This window comes from Hylobates moloch, unplaced genomic scaffold, assembly GCF_009828535.3.
Source record: "Hylobates moloch isolate HMO894 unplaced genomic scaffold, HMol_V3 SCAFFOLD_18, whole genome shotgun sequence".
Taxonomy (NCBI): Eukaryota; Metazoa; Chordata; class Mammalia; order Primates; family Hylobatidae; genus Hylobates; species Hylobates moloch.
This window is the reverse complement of record NW_026652293.1, coordinates 59,768,048-59,792,408: the sequence shown is the minus strand read 5'-3', so window position 1 is coordinate 59,792,408 and position 24,361 is coordinate 59,768,048. Positions and strand designations below refer to the sequence as shown.

Below are 24,361 nucleotides of genomic sequence, written 5' to 3'. Positions count from 1 at the left end.
AGCCCATGGTATTTATCATGAGGATATTAAGAGTGAAAAGTCAAAAAACAAAAAGTAGGGGAATGGTTGTATAAATTATGATAAACCTTCTCCATTCCAGTGTTGTGCAGCCATTGCCTATGTTGGTGGCTTTCCTTCAAGTAACTAACAGAGTGGGGGAAAGTTCCAGCCTCCTGGCAGCTAAGTTGATCCCAATGGAAGCTGAAGAGGCCAGGGAGGGCTCTTGTCACAGGCCTCTTGTGGGGCCTAGGCCTGGGTCGGGGAAGGCTTCAGGCTGGTCCCTACAGCCTGGGACACCTGGAGAGATGGGGCACTGGAGCTCCTGGGATTGGCTGGGATCTCTGAGATGCTGTCTTAGTCCATTCGCACACTGCTATAAAGAAATACTTGAGACAGAGTAATGTATAAAGAAAAGAGGTTGAATTGGCTCCCGGTTCTGTAGGCTGTACAGGAGGCATGGCGGCTTCTGCTTTGGAGGAGGTCTCAGGGAGCTTCCAGTCATGGTGTAAGGGCAAATGGGAGCAGGCACATCACAGCTGGAGAAGGAGGAGAAGAGAGAGGTGGGGTAGGTGCCACATACTTTTAAATGACCAGATCTCATGAGAATTCACCTACCATGAGAACAGCACTGAAGGGGAAATCCACCCCAGTGATCCAATCACCTCCCACCAGGTTCCACCTCCAACATCAGGGATTACCATTTGACATGAGATATGGGTAGGGACACAGACCCAAACCACATCAGATGCCCAGAAGGCAAGTGGGGTAAGAACCCACTGCCTGGAGGCCTGTGCCCGATTTCTACTTTACATTATGAAATTTCCAGCAACAGAGGGCACAGCTGCACTGAACTTTCCCTGAGCTGGAGATGGAGCCCAGTGACCCTGTGCTGCCCAGAGAGAGATGACAGGGAACTGGTCAGCTGATGGGAAGCTGATACCGACCCAAGTTACCCCATCACATTCTGCATTTCTCACACCATCCTCCACTTGGCATGGGGTTCATCTTAAAGGCATCTGAAATCACAAGCAAAGTGGGTCAAGGTCAGTGCCCTTTTCGGCTACTCAGTAAGCTATTCAAATGTGTGGTGTTCAGCACAACATCACGCCACCAAGCTGCTGCCACCAGTTACCAGGCAATTTCTGTGGTGACTGCTAAAGCCGGCTTGGAATGCATTCTCCAGTCTTTAGTGGTTAGCTGGAAATCAGCAGTCTGCTCGGAGGGGTATTTTATGGGAATCAAATGACCTCCCCGTTTTTCCATTTGTGTAAGCAGGAGAAAATTCAGCCCCCACCTCCTGGAGAGCCTTTGTTCAGCCTCATGACCCCTCTGAGCTGCTTTGGCCAAGGGCCCTTCAAAAATGACCCGAGGAAGTTAAAACCAACCAGGGAATGAGGCCAGGAGAATCAGGAGGCTCAGAGAAACACTCCCGTCATACCATAGAAAATCAGGAATCCGGAATCATTTCATGCTCCTTCCCGTGACTCCCTTGCAGAGACTACTGTGTCCAAGTCAAACAGCACTTGGGAGCCTCCCTGCACCCTGAGCTGGGCCTGGGTTGCATCCCAGGGGCAGAGCACCACTTGCCAAACATGAATGACTGCAGACGGAGCTGCTGATGGACCAGTGGAGGCCACGGCAGGAGCTGGCAGAGATGTTCCAGGGTGAGTGCAAGCATCCTCTGCACTCTGACACACCACCACTGCTCCTGGTGGCCATATACCTGCACGCCGTGCCAGGCATAATGCCAACACCGGGAACCTGCTTTAAAGCACAAGGGAAGTATCAGGTCGCCTCATAACAATGTCCACGGTGGAAATTCTGAATGCTTGGTGTATTGCCTTCCTCAGTTCCCAGCTCACTCAAATACTCAGGTTGCAGAGACCTCTTTAGAGCTGCCAATCACTGCTGCCATGCCCACTGCCCTGCTAAGGAGATCTGCCCTGAACCCCTCCTAAATGAATCCAGGGGGTCGAACCAGGCAGAGCATCTTACCTGAGGCCATCGACTGTTGGTGTGAAAAAGGCTGATTAGATTTCTCTCTTGGTTCATTCTGAATGGGATTCTGAATGGGGAAACTGAGGGACCAAAAGATGGTATTGCCAAAGCAGAGAATCAGTTAAGAAGGAATAGAAAGTATGGGTAAAGCAAGCTGGCTGGAGACAGAAAAGGGCAGATGAGCAGGGAGAGGCAGAAGTTCCAAGAAGTGATTACAAGAACTTGAGGGAGCCAGTGGAGAAAGAGAAAGAGATGAGACAGTGTGGTCTGGATGGATTTCTGTCCTTTTGAAGCTGAGCTATGCAGATCTTCCTTTGCTTAGATTCCCATGAAGTGTCCCTACAGTTGTTCCCTGTTTACTGGAACTGATCACGCTTGAGCGGGACTCTGTTCCCAATGGCCATGCACTCCTGGGGTTCAGAACACATCTCAGTCCCTCTCCTGCGTCCCCATGGAGGCCTTCCCAGCACCCCTCCCTCGTCTGCACCATCTGGAGAGCCAGGGTGGGCTTTTCCTGTTTGTTTGTGGTTCCGACTCTTCCCCACCTTGTATCAGGAGAGCATCAGCCTTCGGATCCCTGGGGAAGCCCATAGGCACACAGCCAGACTGCTGCTCACACAGCACATGCTGGCTGCACCCCCTCTCCCCGCAGAGGACCCTCATGCGCTGCGCAGAGGCAGCCACACACAGCCCTATGGCACCACAGGGTCAGCAGAGGGGCTCTGAACGTCCAGAGCCTCCTGAGGATCATGCAAAGGACCCCACCCCTGGAGCCAGGATCTGCTAGGGCAGAGTCCAGGGGGCCCAGAAAGAGTCTGCAGAAAGGACACAAGTGTCTCCTTAGGAAGCTGAAGGCAGCACCTGGCTCCCAGCCTCTGCAGGGGTCAGCCAGCAGGAAGAAGAACTCTTTCTTGGAGCCCTCTGGAGTGACCACAGTCCTAAAACTTTACCCTGAGCTGTGTGCCAAGGCTCCAGACAAGGGAATCCCCAGCGACAGACTCTTTCCCCCGGGTAGCTGGGTCTGATGCGTCCTAGGGCTCTTCTAGAGTGCCGACCCCGGAGCATCCCCGTGGGCAGGTCTGACATTTCCTCAGACCCCAGAAGCAGGAAGCCAGTGCTTCCCATTACCTCACTCCTGTTCTCTCTCAGGTGCTTGACTGCCCACTGGGCGTTCTCCAAGGTTGAAAGCTCCATAGCCATACTGATGCCCCTGTGGAATACCGCAGCCGAGTCTTCAGCCTCACTTGACAAGCCCAGGCCATCCTGGGGCTTGGTTGGGCTATTTTTGCCTGGGTTGGTCTGGATTCCAGGCTGTGCCAGAATCCCTGCAGGAGAAAGGCTATTGATAACAGACCTCCAGCTCTGAGCCCAGACTTGGTGAAGCAGAATCTCCAGACGTGGAGCCCAGCGTCTGGGTTTTTTGATGCTCCCCAGGTGATTCAGATGCACAGCCAGGGACAGAGCTCCTGGCCTAAGCCAGGCCCCTCTATTCCAGGTGTGGAAATAGGCCAAGGGAGGTGAGAGGTCTTATGGCCACTCAAGCTTTTAATGGTGGGAGCAGCCAAGGGCTTTTCTTTCCAAACAAGGCAAATCCCCAAACAAGACTCTTTCAATGCAGTCGTGTGGGTGTGATGCCTCCTGTGCTCATCGGGGCACATAGGTAGGGAGAGAGGAAACGGACAAAGTGACATTTATTTAGCACTCACTAGGATTTGGGCCCTGGACACACCCCCTTTATCCACAGTCTTACAGATATATATATATAACATGCACGTAATAATAAATGTTTTAGTTGAGCAAAAGGGAGATGGAAAGGACACTGCTTAGAATTTCCGTTCCTGGCTACTTGGGCAAATTATTGTTGCTGGCTCTTGAGCTGGCTATTAGAGCTTGCCCTGGTCCAGAGCTGACTGTGGGAAGGAATCTGCTTGCTCTCAGTATAAGCCACATTTTCTAACACCAGCCTATAACAATAGGAAATCAACATACACAGATCTTCAGCATTGATGGGTGGAACAACGAGTTTATTCTACTCCCAACCCATACAAGGATCAACAAACAAGATGAAGCTGGAGAAGCCTTCCTAAACACCCAAGGGCAGAGCCAGATCTCTTTTGCTCACCCCATATGTATTCCCAGATCTGGGTGCAGTATCCGACATATATTGGTGCTCACTAAATGTTTGTCAAACAAATCAAACTTCAGGCTTTTCATGGCTTCTATTAACCCAGCTTTATTGGTCTCTTGTATGTGGCAAACTTCAGTGATCCTTCTGGCCTCTGGAATGAAGGGGTGTTCTGTAAGGCACGAGCAATACCTGCTTCTAGAGCGTCGCAGAATTGCTTTCCCTTTTACCTAGCCATGACAACTCCCTCATCCTTCTTCACTGCTGTGTCTCCCATCCCAGTGAATGGAACCTCCATCCATTCAGGTTCCCAAGCCGGGAGTATCAGGCCTCCTCCCACACAGTGACTTCACTCACTGTACCCAACCTGTTCTACCTCTTCAACAGGCCTCTCTTAGTTTTCCTGTTCTGTCTGTCGGCCTCAAGTCCTCCTCTGTTCCTCCCCGAAATGATTCTCCCTCTCCTCACTTCCTCCCAAAGAGCAAGTATGGTGGTCTGATGGGTTGGTTTCCCAGCTACCATTCCTTGTGGGCTCTAATGGGGCAAGTGAGTTTGCCCACTCGCCAGCTTCTGAGGCTACCCTGAGGCCTTTCCTCATGTTGAAGCTTACCCCTTTAATTTGGGAGTTGGACTTAGGGACAATAAAATGCATTGATCTCAAACCCAGGCCAAAGCATAATGCACATGGTTCAACCCAGTTTAATAGAGGTTGGAGTTTGGGGCCAAAGCACCAGATTATGTTAAATTTAGGGTGTGAGGGGCCATAACAAATGACATGCTTGTTTTTGTCATCCAACTTCCGAACCAGTTAAGAGACAAAAAAGGAGAAATAAGGCATATGGATATCAAATTGTCGTTTTTGCTGTAGATAAAGGTGGTTTTAGAAAATGTGGCTTATACTGAGAGCAAGCAGATTTCTTCCCACGGTCAGCTCTGGACCAGGGCAGCCTCTGGACTGGGAAACTGGGAGATCCAGCTCCCGTAAAACTGGAGGGATGGAGCAGCAGGCCGTGTGCTGTCGGCCCTGGGAGTATGTGGAGGAGTGGAGGGAGACCAGGGTATCGCACTCCTTGATATCCTGACACTTGCAAGGAAACATGAGGAGAGGGGAGTTCATATGACAACTGAACAAAAGAAGCATTTTCTTTTCCTTGCTCTGCCTCTGTTTCCTGGATATTTCCTGAGGAGCTCTGTGGGTAAGCAGGTGGTTGGGCTGAGGCATGATTAGACATTTTGGGTTCTCTACATGAAACCTCATGACAGGACCCTGGCCCATTGGCACCCCCAACCTCTCCATTCCTCAAACTGCTGCAGAATTGCAGGCCTTTCCAGGCGCAGTGGCTCACATCTGTAATCCCAGCACTTGGGGAAGCTGAGGTGGGCAGATCACTTGAGGTCAGGAGTTCAAGACCAGCCTGGCTAATATGATGAAACCCTGTCTCCACTTTAAAAAAATACAAAAATTAGCTGGGCATGGTGGCATGCACGTGTTGTCCCAGCTACTCAAGAGGCTGAGGCAGGAGAATCGCTTGAACCCGGGAGGCGGAGGTTGCAGTGAGCCGAGATCATGCCACTGCACTACAGCCTGGGTGACAGAGCGAGACCCTATCTGGAAAAAAAAAAAAAAAAAGATTTGCAGGGCTTTGTCACCAACTTCCATCCAGGTTATGCCACTGGTTTTCCACTGGTGCCTGCAAGGCCAGTTTCCCCTCAGAACCCACCATCCACACACACCCAGGGTGATCTTTGTGAAAATATACATCTGACCAGGTGATCCTGCTCCTCAAACCCTGAGCAGACTCTTCATTGGTTACATAATAAAGTTCTGATTAGCATGCCTGTGCCTAGTAAGAGCTCAGACCTTCTGGTGGAGGGGACAGCGTGAAGACAGTGTCATTTCTGGTTGCCAAGACTGACATTTCCTCAATCTGAGTCGTCTGAAAATGTCACTCAAAAAATTGTGGTAAACTTTATCTAAGCTCACATGAAGACTGAAGCTCTCAGATTCCTTAGCTCAGCATCAAACCCGAAACCCAAATGTGTACTACCCATCTTTCAATGGCTGGATATCAGACCTGGTGTAAGCAAAATATTTAGACAATCGATGCATCTTCCCTTTTCCATCTGTACCTTTGGAGTCTACAGCAGCAACCTCAGCCTGGAGTCTCTGATTTAACTCCTCCTGTATGAAGCTATGAGAAAGTTGAAATCTAATAACAAATAGTTATCAGCTCCGGCCCTGGTCTCTCTGGTCCCATAAGGACCCCATACTCTCTAGGATGAAAAAAACTCAATGTAAAGCATTTTTGTGCTAGCTGCCACCATGTGTGATCCCTGCCCACCATGTCACAGATGAGATCTGCCGCCCACAAAGGCAGAGCTTCAACTGCATTTCCACCCTACTGGGTGTCCTTACTGCCACACAGTGAGAAGAGACAGGGGACATGGATTTCCATCTGCCTGCCTTAAACACCTCATTGGCCCATGCACAGTGCAGACACAGCTGCGGGACTGCTCTTATCTGCCTTCTGCAAATGCTCAGTTCAGCTCTTTCCTGAGCACCCTTGTGGGATGACATTCACTCACCTCATGCATCTCCCAGCCCCCATGACGCGGGGCGTCCAGAGGTCACCATTGTCCTCCAACCAATCTTCTCTGAATGTGGAACTCAACCTGAGAGGTGTAAAGTAAACTGTTTTTTGATGACAGATGGTTCTGGGGTGGAAAATAAAAGCAAGAAAAGAATAATGATACTAGTCATTCCAACTTTTTTTCCCTTTAAGGGAAATGTCATACATAAAACAGAAGGAAGCAAGATTTTGCCACCAAATATATTTTCCCAGAATACTTCGACAGTGGCTCTGTTGAGTGTTCAAGGTCTGGTCTGGATGATCTAGACACTTACACAATCAAGGATGAGACAGCGACCCCAGCCCAGACCCCTGGAGTCACCTCCGCTTCCTGTGGGGATGCCTTGGCGTGGGACTCGGCTCCCCCAGACACAGCAGGTGGCCAGCAGCTGCTTCTGTCGGCAGGAAGAGCCACCTGGAAGGGCTGAAGCCCATTGACACTCACCTCTGACGGGTATGGGATGGTCAGTCTCACCCTGGAGCCCCTTCCCAAGGCTACCTAGGCTACTTTGGATCTCTGGAAAGAGCAGCTGAGGTCCCAGGTGAGAAGCTGGGCCTGGGTAGATGCTGGTACTCCTCACACAGGTGAGAAGCAGCGCTGCCAGCAGAGGGACAGACCTGGTTCCAAAACCCTGTACCACCTTAACCTCCCAAGTAGCTGGGAACACAGGTGTGCACCATCATCCCTGGAGATATACATATACATGTAATTTATTTATTTATTTATTTTTAGAGACAGGGTCTTGCTATGTTGCCCAGGCTAATCTGGAACTCCTGGGCTCAAGCGATCCTCCCACCTTGGACTTCTGAAGCGCTGGGATAACAGGCTGAGCCACTGCACCCAGCCTTATATCTACCTTTAAGAAGAAAGCAAAGGCTGCTTCAGGACAGGCCTTCTTCTCAACTAACAGATGCTGGCAGCTTTTGTTTTGTTGTTGTGCTAGTTCTAATTGTCAAAGTCTTCCTACCGGGTGAGACCACCAGCTGGATTTTATGTGGTTACCAGCCCCTGGAGGGTATCCGAGGGATGGTGCAGCTCTGCCCCTCCCTCTGGGGAGCCCTCCAGAGCGACTGTCCAGGAGCTGTCAGACCCCCTCAGGATTGTTGAAGTTGGGATCATGGAGGCCACTGAACATCGACCGGGTGTTGGGTGGATTCTCAAAGAGGGTTGATGGAGGTGTTTTAAAGTCTCCTCGAGGCTGGGTGTGGTGGCTCACACCTGCAATCCCAGCACTTTAAGAGGCTGAGGCAGATGGATTGCTTGAGCTCAGGAGTTCAAGACCAGCCTGGGCAACATGGCAAAATGCCAACTCTACAAAAATACAAAAATTAGCTGGGCGTGGTGGCTCATGCCAGTGGTCCCAGCTACTCTGGGGCCTGAGGTGGGAGGATCGCTTGAGCCCAGGAGGTTGAGGCTGCAGTGAGCCATGATTTGTGCCACTGCACTCCAGGCTGGGCAACAAAGTGAGACCCTGACTCAAATAATCATAAACAAATAATACATAAATAAAGTCTCCTCGAGCTGAGCGACTCTTCCCTGTGCTCTGTAGCATGAGCACATTTGTCCCCACCGACTACCCCCAGGCCCCCCTGTCCAAGCCACATGGCAGCACCTTTTCCTTGGGTTCCTCTTGGTCCAGCCTCAGTTCCTCTGCAGTCATTGGCTCTGCCCTCTGGGGTCTCGAGGAAGAGGGGTCTGTTCATGCTGCTTTAATGAAATACCTTAGACTGGGTGGCTCATAAACAGCACAAATGTACTTCTCGCAGTTCTGGAGGTCAAGAAGTCTGAAATCGACATGCCAGAAGATTTGGTGTCTGGTGAGGGCCATTTCTTGGTTCACATGCTCTCTGGGGTCTCTTTTATAAGGCACAGTTCCCTTGCATGAGGGCTCCACCTTCTTGACTTCATCACTTTCCAAAGGTCTCACCTCCTAATACACATTGTAGGGGTAAGGGTCTCAACATAGGAACTGTGGGGGGAAGCAAACATCTCTAGCAAAAGGGTTCTCTTATCCAGTGCCACCTGGGGGGGTAATGAGTGCCACCTTCTACATACGCTCACCGCCTGCACATCGGCCTCCCTCACTCACGGGGCAGGGGGAAGGTATCCGAGGCCCCTTCCTCCCCGCTCAGCCCTGGGTGGCTTTCTCTACCGTCTTCTCTCCCCGATTTCCACTAATCCTAAACTTAACTACAATCGTGTTCAATCGGCAACGTATTCCACACTCCCTAGAGAAGCCCTTTCTCACAGTCTAAGAAAATCAGAAATAAGTCCATAAGGACTGGTTTAGACTGTGGGCTCCAACTCCGGGATGCCCACAGGGCAGCTCCCAGGGACCACATCTTCCCACCTCCGCCAGGGACAGGATCCCAAGGCATCCGGTGATGGGAGAAGCCACAGAGGGATAATTAGCAACAAACCTGATCATCAAAAATACCCAAAGATACCACAATAGTCCAGCTAATAGAAATGCTTTTGGATTAATTCTTTAAGCACCTCACTTTTTTCAATTTTATCCATCATTAATAGAGACCTTTCAGAAATGTTTCACTGGGCCAGGCATGGTGGCTCAGGCCTATAATCCTAGCACTTTGGGAGGCTAAAGTGGGCAGATCACTTGAGCCTGGGAATTGGAGGCCAGCCTGGGCGACATGGCAAAACCTCGTCACTACAAAAAACTTAAAAATTAGCCGGGTGTTGATTGCGCTGCTGCTCTCCAGCCTGAGTGACAGAGGGAGACCCTGTCTCAAAAAAAAAAAAAGTGTTTTATTGACTTGCCTGTCGTCTTAGACAATTATGTCAAAATGAACTTCTTCTGCATTTCCTGACTGGGTTATCATATTGCATGTCAGTTAATGCTGTGTGTTCATGCTCCGAGGAACCAAGGCATTACTGAAAGCTGCTTGTAGCTGCCACAGTTGGCCCTTGTCTACTGTGTGTTTTGAAGTCTTGTATCTACTTTTCTTTCTTCCTAAGTAATAAAGAAAACATATTTCTATAAGTAGAGTAAAAACTCTTTTCCTTTCTTCCAATTTTTTGTCTCCAGTGAATATAGAATGAGATAATGAAATCTGATAGAACTGTTTGTAAACTGTCTTGAGTGAGAATATGAGGGTTCTCCTGGGAGTGAAGTTCAAGATATCTACGGCAGAAATTTTGTGGCACCTAAGCTGCTCTCAGGTCCTTTTCTCACTTATTTAATCATTCAACAAATCTTTCTTGAGGACCTACCCATTGCTAGGGCCTTTGCTAGGGTTGAGGCTACAAAAGTGAACAAGAGAACAAGCGCCCTTCTGCACTAAGCGATTTGAATGCTAGTGGGTGGCTGTAGTCCCCAAGGTGAAATTGCTAAGTTACTAAGTTCCAGGGAGACAAAATGTGGCATGTTTGCTTTTTGTATGTGGTTCAGAGACATCTATTTAGTTCAGAAATGTGTTAGGACACACACATACTCCTCAGACACAATGTTCCCAAATCCCTCTAAATCTACCCCAATTTCCTCCTGCCTTAGGTGCCCAAGATACAACTTGGAGTGAAGAAACTCAATCACTTGCAGAAAATAGAATCCTGACTTTAATTGCTGTCTGTGGACAGGTGCTAGACACATATTTTTGAGATAAATCTCAAAAAGAAAATTTCATATTTCCCAAAATGTCCTCCCCACTTCCCTACTTTTCTTTTATTCATTCAGCAAAATTTATTGAGCATCTACTACATGCCAGGCCCTTGGCTAAGTACTGATAATACGAAGTTAAAGAAGTCTTGCCTCTTACCCTGAGGGCCTGACAGTGTGAACTGATTATCGTAATGTGGTATGAGGAATACCAGGACAGAGAGATGCACTACTGCACAGGAAAAGGTGGGGACACAGAGGAGAGAGATTTAATCCTGAATGGGAAGAGCAGTGGGAATGAGACAGAGAATCAAGGAAGGCTTCCTGGAGGAGGAGGCGGTGGAACTCAATTTTGAAAGATGAATGAGGACAGATATGCCTCTCACTTTGACATCTAACAACTGAGTCAGGTCCCCTAGGTCAGAGTGTTTAGGAGAGGTTGGCAAGAATGGAGCCAGTGAGGGATCAGACAGGGCCCCTAGAATCCTTGAAAGACCCACAATGTTCACCTCCTTCCTGACTGGCCACTTCCAAGGTACAGCTAGAATAAGCTGACAGCTTCTTATAGCAATCTATATGACCTCAAGTAAATCAAAATTGCCCAGACACGCCCTCAAGTCACCTGAACCATTTCAGGTTTCTTAAAAAAAAAAAAAAAAAAATGGCTATCGATTACCTTTTTTTCTTCTTCTTTTGCAAAGATTTCTTAAGAGCTTGAGAGCCAAAATGAGTGTCTCTGCATCTTTGCTTACTTGCTAAAGTATGCAGTGTCTTAAAGTTTTCTTTTTCTTTAAAAAAAAATTTTTTTTTGAGACAAAGTCTCCGTTACCCAGGCTGGAGTGCAGTGGTGTGATCATAGCTCACTGCAGCCTCAACCTCCTGGGCTCAAAATAATCCTCCCACCTCAGCCTCTTGAGTAGCTGGGACCACAGACACACATCATCCTGCCCAGCTAATTTTTAAATTTTTTTGTAGAGACAGGGTTTCACCATGTGAACTCCTGGGCTCAAGCGATCCACCCGCGTCGGCCCCCCAAAGTGCTGGGTTTGCAGGCCTGAGCCACTATGCCTGGTTTAATAAACAGTTTTCTTCCTGTGTTGCTTTTGTTAAGAAAAATGAGACACACACCCCTTTCCTTTCTTCTAATGATGAGGCAGAGAACAGAATATTTTCCACTTGACGTTCTCCCCCTTTCTTCTCAAACCAGTTTGGCATTTTTCCACTTTCCACCTTCAGGTTCAAAGCGTGTCTGCGTGATGAGAACCAGGACACGGCTGGAACTCCGGCCATGGCGGGAGCTCACGCCTACCCTGTAGGCATAACATTCTAGGTTTCCCTTTTTTTCAGCAGTAATACCTGGGTATGGTGGGAAAGAAGCTGGAATCAATCCCGGCTCTAGCACTTACCAGCCACAACCTTGGACACGGACCTCTATGACTCTATTTTCTCCTCTGTAAAGTGGGTGCAGATGAACCACCGAGACCAGTTGTTGACTGTCTCAGGTTGCAAGGGACAGGGACCAATGCTGGTCTCCACAGGCTGGGGAGCACAATTGTAGGGATAAACTGGAAGTAAAGCAACACTGGAAATCAGTTTGGCATCAAGACAATCAGAGCTTTAGGAGAACTGGAGTGTTGTTCAGGATTCCACAGCAGCAGGTGTGCCTTCAGAAGCAGTGCCCACGCTGTGCCCCACGGAGCGATCTGCCCAAGGCGTGACTCAGTTTCCCAGGGACGCTGCAGCATCTGTAGCTGCTCCTCGTGCCCTTGCGGCTGTCTTCACACACCTTCGTCCTGCCTCATGGCTTCTGCTTACTCACGAGTTTCCCCACCGCCCTTCTTTTGGCTGTCCCTCGGCTGCAGAAGTCCCCTCCATGTGTCTCTCCTGCCAGCTCCCACAGGGCTGCCTCAGACAGAAGAGGCTCCCGGGCCTGGTCAGGGGTGGGGTCACAGGTACGCAGGCGGGGTCACTGCATTCAGGAAACTGCCAGGGGCTGGTGTTCTCGGAGGGGAGCCACAGCTGGGCGGCCACTCAGCACACATCCTGTCCAGTTACGGGCCCTTTGTATGGATGAGGAAATGGCCCCCTTGGAAGATTCAGTATTGACGAGCAGCAGAGCAGCCATCACATCACACTGTGCTCCGGTGTCTCCAACCCCGTCACACTCCTCTGCTTCCTGTTTCTGTTCACCCACGCAGGATGCCGAGGGAAGCGGGGCTTCTCCTGCCTCTACCTGCCTTCAGCCCCTGTTCTGATATGACCTGAGTGCCACCCATCAAAAGACCCGTCCACCCCAAAACATCCCCAACCCACATCCCACTGCTAGTCCCTGATGAATTAGACAGTGAGGGCCTTATCTCCCCGAGACCCCAGTGAGCCCACCATTGGCATGACGGTCAGATGAGTCCTGGGACAGTGGGAGGGCAGGGGCCAGGCTCAGGAAACGGAGGAGCAGCAGGAGAGGTGCTCTCATGTGGCACAGTTCAGAGCGGGGAGCCTGGGGTACCAGTGAGAAACAAGGCAAGGTCTCCACTTTAACCTCTCACCTAGGACTGCCAGTGTGCAGCTGATCAGGTTTTTGGGCCCTGAACTGGAACATACCATTTTTAGACAGTGAGATAAAGATTCAAAATCAGGACTGCCCTGGAAACTCCAAGACCTATTGTGGTGTTCAGGTTGGGTGTCGTGTGGTTGGGTCAAACTTCATTTGAGAGCTTCAGTCAACCACAGGTGGCTGGGGGCCCAGGAAGGAGGCGGCTCCTGCAAACAGATAAGGGCCACACTGGTGAGAGGCGCTCTCCCCAGAGCAGCAGGCCCCAACTGCTCTCAGTTCCTGTGGTAAACTCGGTTCACTTGTGAAGATCAGGAGAGACAGGACCCATTACCTCCTCCTTGTGAAGATCAGGAGAGACAAGACCCATTACCTCCTCCTTCTCTCCACCACGTGTCTTCCTCCTGTGTCCCCTCAGCCACTGAAGGTTTCCATGTGCCCTGATTTGTCCCCTCTTCCCAGCTCTCTGTATACAAAGTGCCCAGCTATTCCTCCCACCTTGCAGATGGAGAAATGGAGGCCTTAAGGCAGTGAGAAAGTTTTCCATGATGATGGTTAGACAGTGAGATTCCAAGATTCAAAATCAGGACTGCCCTGGAAACTCCAAGACCTCCTGTGGTATTCCGGTTGGGTGAATACTTTCCAAGAGCACATGTGAAGGCTGAACAGGATTCCACTGAAAGCTGCTGTCATTTAAGAATCAGTCAGCCTGGGAACAGTGGCTCATGCATGTAATCCCAGCATTTTGGGAAGGTGAGGCACATGGATCACCTGACGTCAGGAGTTCAAGACCAGCCTGGCCAACATGGCGAAACCCTGTCTTTATTAAAAATACAAAAAATGGCTGGGCACGGTGGCTCACACCTGTAATCCCAGCACTTTGGGAGGCTGAGGTGGGTGGATCATGAGGTCAGGAGATCAAGACCATCCTGGCTAACACGGTGAAACCCCGTCTCTACTAAAAATACAAAAAATTAGCCCAGCCTGGTGGCGGGTGCCTGTAATCCCAGCTACCAGGAAGGCTGAGGCAGGAGAATTGCTTGGACACAGGGTACAGAGGTTGCAGTGAGCCGAGATCGCACCACTGTACTCTAGCCTGGGCGACAGAGTGAGACTCCATCTCAAAAAAAAAAAAAAAAAGAATCAGTCAGTTGGTCATATCTATCCGCAAGAAGATACTGTGCCTTGTGTCCAGGGCTTAGTTGACAGCTGTGAGAATCAAAATACAAAAAAGATGAAAATTTCTGCTCAGGAGGGTTGTGGTCTACTTGCAGAGGTAAAACAGGAAAGCAGAGAATTAGAGACTGAAATTCAACCTGAGCTCGGGTCCCCAAGCTGTGTGCCCTGGTCAAAGGCTGGAAGAGCCAACTTTTTTTTTTTTTTTTTTTTTTTTGAGACAGAGTCTCCTTATGTTGCCAGGCTGGAGTGCAGTGGAGCTATCTTGGCTCACAGTAACCTCCACCTCCCGGGTTCAAGCAATTCTCCTGCCTCAGCCTCCTGAGTAGCTGGGATTATAGGCACCCACCACCATGCCCAGACAATTTTTGTATTTTTAGTAGAGACGGGGTTTCACTGTGTTGGCCAGGATGGTCTTGATCTCCTGACCTTGTGATCCACCCGCTTCAGCCTCCCAAAGTGCTGGGATTACAGGTGTGAGCCACCACGCCCGGCAAGAGCCACCTTTTAAAAATCTGAACCAAAGGTGCCATATGGGCTAGTGGAGACCCTGGGAGAGGTGAGATCCCCCAGGAGGGCCAAGCTAGACAGAGTTCTTTAACCTTAAGACAATCGGCAATAGGAGCTGGGCATGATGGCTCATGCCTATAATCCTAGCACTTTAGGAGGCTGAGGCAGAAGGACTGCTTGAGCCCAGGAGCTTGAGACCAGCCTGGGCAACATAGCAAGACCCTGTTTGTACAAAAATTAAAAACAAAAACCAAAACGCAGCTGGGCATGGTGGTGTATCTGTTGTCCTAGCTACTCAGGTGGCAGAGATGGGAGGATCTTGGGCTTAAGCCCAAGAGTTCGAGGATGCAGTGAACTATGATCTTGCCACTGCACTCCAGACTAGGTGACACAGCCAGACCCTATCTCAAAAAAAGAAAGAAGACCAGACGCGGTGGCTCACGCCTGTAATCCCAGCACTTTGGGAGGCCGAGGCGGGCGGATCATGAGGTTAGGAGATCGAGACAATCCTGGCTAACACGGTGAAACCCCGTCTCTACTAAAAATACAAAAAATTAGCCGGGCGTGGTGGCGGGCGCCCGTAGTCCCAGCTCCTCGGGAGTCTGAGGCAGGAGAATGGCGTGAACCCGGGAGGCGGAGCTTGCAGTGAACCGAGATCGCGCCACTGCACTCCAGCCTGGGCGACAGAGCGAGACTCCATCTCAAGAAAAAAAAAAGGAACAAAAAAAACAATAGCCAATACTGAGCAATCGTGTGTTACGGAGCTACTGAGTACAGAAAGCAGGGCTGTGGGAAGGTGGGCAGTAAAAGGAGGTGCAAAATGGACTGGAGAGGGAGAGGCAGGAAGGAGGCTTTGCTACAGTCCGCAGCCAATGCGGTGATGGTGGAGACAGCACAGAGCTGGGAATGACAATAAGGTTACCTCTTCCCTCCAGCCCAGGCCATCACATACATTTATGGTACAATGCTTAGCCTGATTATAATTGAACATCCTTATGTGTGGTATCTGATAAATGCCTGTCCTCTGCTCATTCCACCCTCACCACCAACGCCCCGCCCCGCCCCCCGCAGACTGAATACTTCGTGAGTGCAGGGGTTGTATCTAATTTGTTCTCTTGTATCCCAAGCGTGTAGTAGCCTCTCTATAAATGATTATTAAGCAAATGACGGGAAGAAAGACAGAATGAATGCATGAGTGAATAAATGACCAGTCACCGTACAGAGTATTTTGATGAAGGGGTTTTATATTCCCTTCCAGTTTCCAGTTCCCACTTTCTTGCTGGCTGAAATGATACACTTTGCTTTTCTCTTTCTCTTGGATTTCAAAGGTAGAGTAATAGTAGATACCACTTTAGGAAAAAAGAGTGGTATTCCTCTGGGATATGTTTTCTTTTTTTCTTTCAGTTTCTGATCATGAGAATAAAACATGGTCATTACAGAAAATTTAAAATGTGGAAAAAAAAAACACAATGAAGCTGGAAAAAACCACACAGGAAGAGGCTCCCCCGACCAGCTTGTTGGCATAGGACTCTCCAGGACTCTGACACACTCAGGGGTAAATAAGACTTCAAGGATGTCCATGTGAGGACTCCTCAGGCCTCTGTCCCAGCTGCCTTATTTCTCAAGGATATCAAGGGGCCAGTCCCCTACCCTTCTCCTCTTTCTCTGGCCTAGGGCTTTCCCAAGGCCTTGGAGAGCTTTGGAAAGGCTCATTCTTCCACTTCATAATAAAATGATGAAATGCCTTTGGACTTGAGTTTTTCACCTGTAGCTTGGCAGCCACGTTTTCCTACTAAATGGGTATCAGGTGCATGGGTGCTTGGGATTATATTAATCCCTTTTCCAACGTTTTGGAGTCCCCTGGTTTTCTCGAAACTTTCAAACAGTTGAATCAGCCATCAGCCCATCACTAAAATCAGCTATGAGGTTTCTTCAAAACCTAAGCTGTCATGGGTTTTTATAATTTTGGCATTTTCAGGATTATGCTAGTTCCTTCTGTGTCTCTCCTGGGAATAACACTGGTACTTGGAAACTATAGAGTTACAGGCAGGGATGGAAAGAGGTTTCATCTGCATGCCCAATCTGCAATTGGCAATATTGCAGCAGCTCCAGGAGCTCTGTTAAGAAGGATTCTGAGACCATGTCCAAGCTCAGTGGGAAAAAGTGATGTGGTTGATTAGTGATGTCTGCTGTGGGAATAGCATGGGAATGGGGGAATGGAAGCTCTTATTGCCATCCCTGAATATAAGAAATCTAAGCCTTCAAGGAGCTTCATGATTTCTATGGGAAAGACAAGTTAAATTCAAAGTCAAATGACATATGCTAAGTGGTATATGTGAGTGGTACTATAAGAAATCAAAATGGGCTGGAAGATTTTCGGAAAAAAGGGATATGAGCTGGTCCTGAGTGGAATCTAGACAATGGCTGAGCAGGGAGGAAATGAGAGCACACTCCAGACTAAGGAAAGAATTTAAGGAAAGAACAATCATGTCATCTTTCAGGGTACTGGGAAGAGAGCAGCCTCTTTAAAGTAGACATAACACTTTAGAATATGTGTAGTTTGAATTTATTTGGTAAGTTAAATCATATCAAGAACAGAGTAAAAATTCATTTAAACTTTTAAAAGTGATGATGACCATTTTCAAACTGGTGAAATGTTTAAAGATAGGAAAAACACAAAAATGACATAACAAACACCTATTCTTCACAGTTTACATTTTTTCATATTTGCCTCCGGCCTCTTTCTGTTTTTAAAGAAATAAAATATTACAGATAAAACTTCAGTCCTTTTAACCACTACCCGTTCATCTCCCCAGAAACACCCACTGTCAGAAATGTGAAGGTTTTCCTTCTATCTAATTTAATCCTGACCAACATGGTGAAATCCCGTCTCTACTAAAAATACAAAAATTGACTGGCATGGTGGTGCATGCCTGTAGTCCCAGCCACTCGGGAGGCTGAGGCAGGAGAATGGCGTGAACCCAGGAGGTGCAGCTTGCAGTGAGCCGAGATTGTGCCACTGCACTCCAGCCTGGGAGACAGAGTGAGACTCTATCTCAAGGAAAAAAAAAAAAAAGAAGAAGAAGGGAGGAGTATATCCTTCTTTCTCTCTTCATTCTCTCTGCCTTCTGGACTGCAGACATAATGGCTAGAGCTCCAGTAGCTATCTTGAGCCTTGGAAATGGAAGCCATAGAAAACAGTGCAACAAGATAGAAGACCTGGTTCCCTGACACCATGGAGGGCTGCACCAGCCCTGAGCTGGCTACCTCCAGATTTCTTAAATCTGAGAAGGAAATAAACTCCTATTTCACTTTAGCTACTGTTACTCTGGGCTTCATTGTTACTTACCATCAGCCTGAAAATCAAACGAATGCAACAAGCCTTTCTGAAGATACATTGAAAAGGGTCTTGTTTATCTAAAGAGTTTTCAGAAATCATCCCTCATTCTAGAGAAAGAATCATTTCCAACCTAGACGATGATTCTTTTCATGCCTTACCTTGTATTAAGCATTTAAACAAAACTGAATTGTGTGGGAACATATTTTATTCAAAGTTTCCATTTTTGATACAACTAATGAACTTAATAGCTTTATGAAACTCTCATTTTTTCAGCTACTTCTTCAGTCTACTTTCATCTCCCCTAAAGATAGAGAACGTTATGAGTAGCCTGGCTTTGTGCTCACCAGCTCTTAATTTATGACAGTGATTCTTTTAAAAATGCATCTTAAGAATTTTACAAACCAAATAGTAAAGATTATTCTGGCATGCCCATTACATTAATATTATTGTTATTATTAATATTATTATTTTTATTATTATTTTCAGACAGGGTCTTGCTCTGTCACCCAGGCTGGAGTGCAGTGGCACAACCTCAGCTCACTGCAACCTCTGCCTCCTGGGCTCAAGTGATCCTCACACCTCAGCCTCCCTCCTCAGCCACCATGCTCAGCTAATTTTTTTTTATTTTTTGTAGAGATGACATCTTGCTAGGTTGTCCAGGCTGGTCTCGAACTCCTAGGCTCAAGTGATCCTCCAGCCTCAGCCTCCCGAAGTGCTAGGAAGACAGGTGTGAGACACTGTGCCTAGTCCTATTATATTACCGATGGATTCAGAATATATGTATGATGTAATAACCATCAATTGTTAGGTAACAGGGGTACCTTAATGGTGCCGGTTCCAGGTTCTTCTCCCCTCCTTGACCGGGCACTGTCTGAACCCGCCAAAGGAGGGCCAATCAGAAAGAAGCATCTCCCGCCTTCCCTTGAGCCCGCCCCATGTAGGCCCAAGGGATATAAAACCCAGCACAGCAGCAGCTCTCTCTCTTCTCCTCTCTTCTCTTCCTTCTCCTCTCTCTCTTCTCTTCCCTCTCCGCTCGATACGTCCAATAAAGATCTCTTGACCGCGACCGGTGTAGTCTGATCCTTGCCCGGCCTCTTTCATCAATAACGCACTTTTTTTAAAGGATGCTGTGGTTCCTGAAAGGTATAAAATAGCAGCTTCTGTCCTAAAAAGTATTATTATTTGTTGGGGCAATATGTACATAGAAAGATAAGTAGCATACAACGTATTCATTAAGCATGATACAATCAGCAAGTGATAGGTAATTCAGAAGTGGAGGAAGGACAGGGTATGATAAAAGCAAAGGAGGAAAGAAAACCATGAAGACTGGAGAAATGAAGGGAATGGGTGGATCAGTTGGCTGAGACGGAAGTTTGTTAAATTCTTCCTGCCTTCTCTGGGTAGAATTACTGCATCTTCCCCACTGTGTTTCCACATTGCTTTCTGAATGCCTCTAATATCACACATAGTGCAGGAGGGTGATGATACCATGAACTCTCTTATAGAGAGCCATTCTCATTTTTATAAGCCTCATACCTACCAGGGCTCCAGAAACATTTGTTACATGGACTCCTGAAGGTCTAATGAGGCCAGGCGCAGTGGCTCACACCTGTAATCCCAGCACTTTGGGAGGCCAAGGTAGGTGGATCACTTGAGGTCAGGAGTTCAAGACCAGCCTGGCCATATGGTGAAACCCCATCTCTACTAAAATACAAGAATTAGCTGGGCATGGTGGTACTCAGGAGGCTGAGGCAGGAGAATCACTTGAACCTGGGAGGCGGAGATTGCAGTGAGCCAAGATCACGCCACTGCACTCCAGCCTGGGCGACAGAGCAAGACTTCCTCTCAAAAAATAAAAATAAATAAATAAATAAGTAAAAGTCTGATGAATGAATATCATTTCTGATGAGTGCGTATACTACATCTTTAAACAAATCATCCCCATCTATATTTTCCTTAAAATTCCATAAACAAATCCTGTTTATTGTAGAATGGTTCTAAAATACTTAGATAAACATAAAAACGGGAGTTAAAGCCCACATCTTAATATTTTCAGCATCCACAGATAAGACACAATCACCATAAACATTTTGCTGCATACCCTCCCCATCACACAGATAGTTTTCACTTTTTAAAGTCTGTCTTGGAAACCTGGATCTGCCTAATTTCTCTGAAATGGCTGTTCCAATATTTGTAGGATGTAGTGAATATATATATATATATAAAAATATAAATTTCAGAGTGTCCCGACTCAAGCTGGCCAAGCATGAACCCAGAAGCTAAGGCAGGCAGCCAGTTGGTGAAGTTAATCAAGTCCTGATTCAGCTCTTGTTGCATCAAAGACATGGTAACTCCAAGAGCAGTTAGTGCTTTACAGGTACGGTAAGTCCCCACTGACTGTCAGATGGGTTCTCAGAAACTACAACTTTCAGTGAAATGATGCATAATGAAAGCAATTTTGCCATAGGCTAATAAGAGTAAAGTTCCTCCGTTATATTTCTGGTCATAAAAATATCACCAAACTTGTAAATAGAGACCCAAAACACTTCTACTATTAACCATGTGAAATAAAAATGAGGTATATATGTGTGTATATATGAAAAATTAATCAAAACAAGTAAGATTTTTACCCAACTTTGGAAAATAAGTAATCAACGAATGACAGTGGTCGTGGTTGGTGGTGGGTTACACCAATGAATAAATGTTTGCAAAGGGAAAATTTTCGGGATCATCTCTGACCACCATGAAGTTCAAAAAAAAACTAACCACTATGGTGGCTTGTTGAGCATTTTTGTACTATGTTTTTTATTGTCTTGCATTTTTATGATTATTGTCTACTTTACAGATTTTTACTGGACAATAATTTGTATTCATTCATTCATTCATTTTCCAGCGTGCTTATTCCACTTCAAGGTCAGAGGGGACCAGAGTCCATCCCAGGAGCTCAGAGTACAAGGTAGGAATCAACCCTGGACAGGGCACCATTCCTGCACTGGCACAATCACACTCACACCCACACTCACACTGGGACCATAGAGACACAACAGTGAACCTCATGTGCACAGCTTTGGGATGTGCAAGGAATCCGGAGTGCCTGGAGAAAACCCACGCAGACATGGGGAGACAGTAAACTCACACAGATGGTTACCCCAGCTGGGAATCTATTTTTTCTCTTATCACTGTTGTAATGCAACAACATTGAATGAAACGAACATTATTTGAGGATCTGCCAGAAGGGTTCTGAGTGGAGAGAATGGAGGAGAATCTCTTCAGAGAGCTTAAAGAATAACTCATCACAGGGTTCACAGGCAACCACTCCTGAGGTTCCATTGTGAAACACTATCATTTCATTGGCTCCTTTTATTTAAAATAATTATTGAGGTCAAATTCAGATAACATAAAATTAAGCATTTTAAAGTGAACAATTCAGTAGCAGTTAGTAATTCGCAATGCTATGCCACCTCCTCCTCTATCTAGTTCCAAATAAAATTTGGAACTAGATAAATTAGTTCCTCCGAAATAAAATTCCATATCCATCAGCAGTTTCTCCTCATTTTCCCCTTTCCGCATCCTCTGGCAACCCCAACCTGTGTTCGGTCTCTATGGATTTAGCTATTCTAAATATTTCGGGTACATGGGACCAAACAATACGTGACCTTTTGTGTCTGGCTTCTTTCATGGAGCAGAATGCCTTCAAGGTTCACCCACATCATAGTGTGTGTTAGTACTTCCATTTTATGGCTGAAATATATTCCATCGTATGTTTATAACACAATTGGTTTATTCTTTCATCCATTGATGGACATCTGGACGATCCCTTTACTTTCACTAAGGCCTCTGTAAAAGGAAATATTTGCAGATCTGGAAATTTATAGACTGGGCCTCATAAATAGGGGGCAGTGGTTCATTTGGGGGTCACCATGTCAAATTGTATCATCCTCAATTTGGGGGTGTCTAGTGCACTTAAGTGCTCTTACGGCTACAAATGATGGGACTCAGAAAAACTCATAAACTCCATATTTGCGTCTCAACTTTAAAACAACTATGTGAGACAATCAGGACAGAAGAAATTGTTCCATTTTATAGATGTGAAACCTGAATTCCAGAGACTAGAAGTTAAATACCCTGGCTGGGAAGTGTTAAGAGTCAGGGGACACCCCCAAGCCTTCTGACCAAACATAGCCCCTGCCTCCTTTAAACAGTTATTGACAATAACTGCATTGAAAGACACAGACTCGGGTAGGAGGGAGATTTGTGTGTCAGGAATAAATTTAGTGGTGAATAAATGGAAGTGAACAATTGCAAGTCTATGAGAGCAGGAATGAGACTGGTGCCCAAAGACAGAGAAGGCTTTTCTTGACCTAAACACTCCATCCTCATTGTCCTCCATCTACTGCCCACACAGCAAGGCATTTGACCAGCAATTCACATTTCATCTCTATGGATCCTGTTTCCTGAAAACCTGGGAAGGTGGCTTCCTTGGATATGGTGGGCATAGGGTGGGCAGAGAATGTTTGGTATGGGAGGCAGGCAACATACTGCCTCCCTACATGTAGAGGTACTTGGGCAACCCCTGTGGAATGAATGAATGAAGATGGTTCAAAGCACTTTTGAAACCTCTGCATTGAAAACAAAAGCCAAAATCTCTATCAAACAGTGGCCATCAATAGTTTAATGTCTGTGCCTTTCCCCCTCCTCCAGGGAGGAAGGGGAGCAGAACTTTCTTATGTAAACTAGTTAGGGTGAGGCTATCCTGCTGTACCAAAGAGGCCCCAACATGTCAGTGACTTAGAACAGACAGTTTCAATCTCTCTCATGTGTAGTTCCAGGTGAGCGTTCCATGCTGGTGTGAAGCTCTGCCCTGCCTGGTCATTCTGAGACCCCGCTTCTTTCCAAGTCACTGCTCTGTGACACCGTTGTCACTTGCATGTCAAAGCTTGGTTGCAGCCAGGCATGGTGGCTCACGCCTGTAATCCAAACACTTTGGGAGGCCGAGGCAGGTGGATCACCTGAGGTCAGGAGTTCGAGACCAGCCTGGCCAACATGGTGAAACCCCATCTCTACTAAAAATACAAAAATTCGCCAGGCGTGGTGGCATGTGCATGTAATCCCAGCTACTTGGGAGGCTGAGACAGGAGAATCGCGTGAACCCAGGAGGCAGAGGTTGCAGTGGGCTGAGATAGCACCACTGCACTCTAGCCTAGGCAACAGAGCAAGACTCCATCTCAAAAAAAAAAAAAAAAAAGCTTGGTTGCTGCAGGTTCCAACTGTCCAGCTGGAGGAAAGAGAACAAAAGCATGAAGGAGGAAGGCTCATTCTTTTAATGCGTAGTAAGAGTTATGCATATAATTTCTGCTCATATTCTATTGGCAAGAACTTTGTCACATAACCATACTACTATACTGCAATGAAGGCAGGACAATGTAGTTTACCTGTGTGCCCTGGAAGAAAGGGAGAATTGCATTTCCCTCACCACCTGTATGCTTGCAGTTTATTTTTAGAAAGTAGCATAGAAGGCTCATGTCCATGCCCAGATAGACGGGACTCTCTATTTAGCTGGCATTTTTTTCCCTGGCCTGTCCACCCCCACATGGAAGGGAGTCAACTTTGAAGGGTAAAGATGAGCACAGACTTTTGCTTGGGAAGAAGGACCCCTCAGTCTGGAAAGGTGAAAGACAGAGGGAAAACCATTGAGACTGATGAAATCAAACACAGATGGCCTGTGTACAATGAACGCTCAATCCCTATAGGGTTGTCTCCTCTGACATTTGAAAAAAAAATGTATTAATAAATTTAAGACAAGATGCTCAGCTTCACATAGTGGGCAATAAATGTGTAGAGTTTTTAGAAAAGTTTCTAATAACACAGGGATTGACCTTTCAACTTGACTTCAGGGAGTATACCAATAGCCCCTAACACACACACACAGACAGAAACACACACAGACAGACACACACACACACAGACACACAGACACAGACACACACAGACACAGACACACACACGCACAGACACACGCACAGACACACACACAGAGACACACACACACAGACACACAAACACACACACAGACACACACCACCACCACTACGCATCCACTATATGCCTTTGGGGGGGGTCCCTAGTAACAAATGGGTTTGGGGAGGAGGCTGGCCCAACTTTTGCCTAGGTACCCATCAAGAACCTTGAACCAAGCCCAAGCCCTGACTGCGCAGGAGCAAGCCGGCCTTAAATGGCATTCATCAATGTCACAGCCACTTGCAACAAGAGCTCTTTCCTGGTTACTTAAAATGACACCAGGAAGCTTTTCGGGAAGAAAAAACTGTCAAGTGGCAAATGAAACCCATCCATGGCTATCTTCATAATTTGGAGCCTCTCAAAACGGAAAACCTTTTTTTTTTTTTTTTTTTTTTTTGA

General features: G+C 47.2%; 1 protein-coding gene across 1 annotated transcript in view; it reads left to right on the top strand.

Annotated features, from left to right (window-relative positions):
- The window catches only part of ITPKB (inositol-trisphosphate 3-kinase B), a 226,506-nt gene that overhangs the window by 48,496 nt on the left and 153,649 nt on the right, over nt 1–24,361 (top strand). Inside the window, exon 2 of the mRNA XM_032136227.2 lies at nt 20,838–20,900. The gene's annotated coding sequence lies outside the window, so the exon portion shown is untranslated. The remainder of the gene's footprint in view (nt 1–20,837; nt 20,901–24,361) is intronic.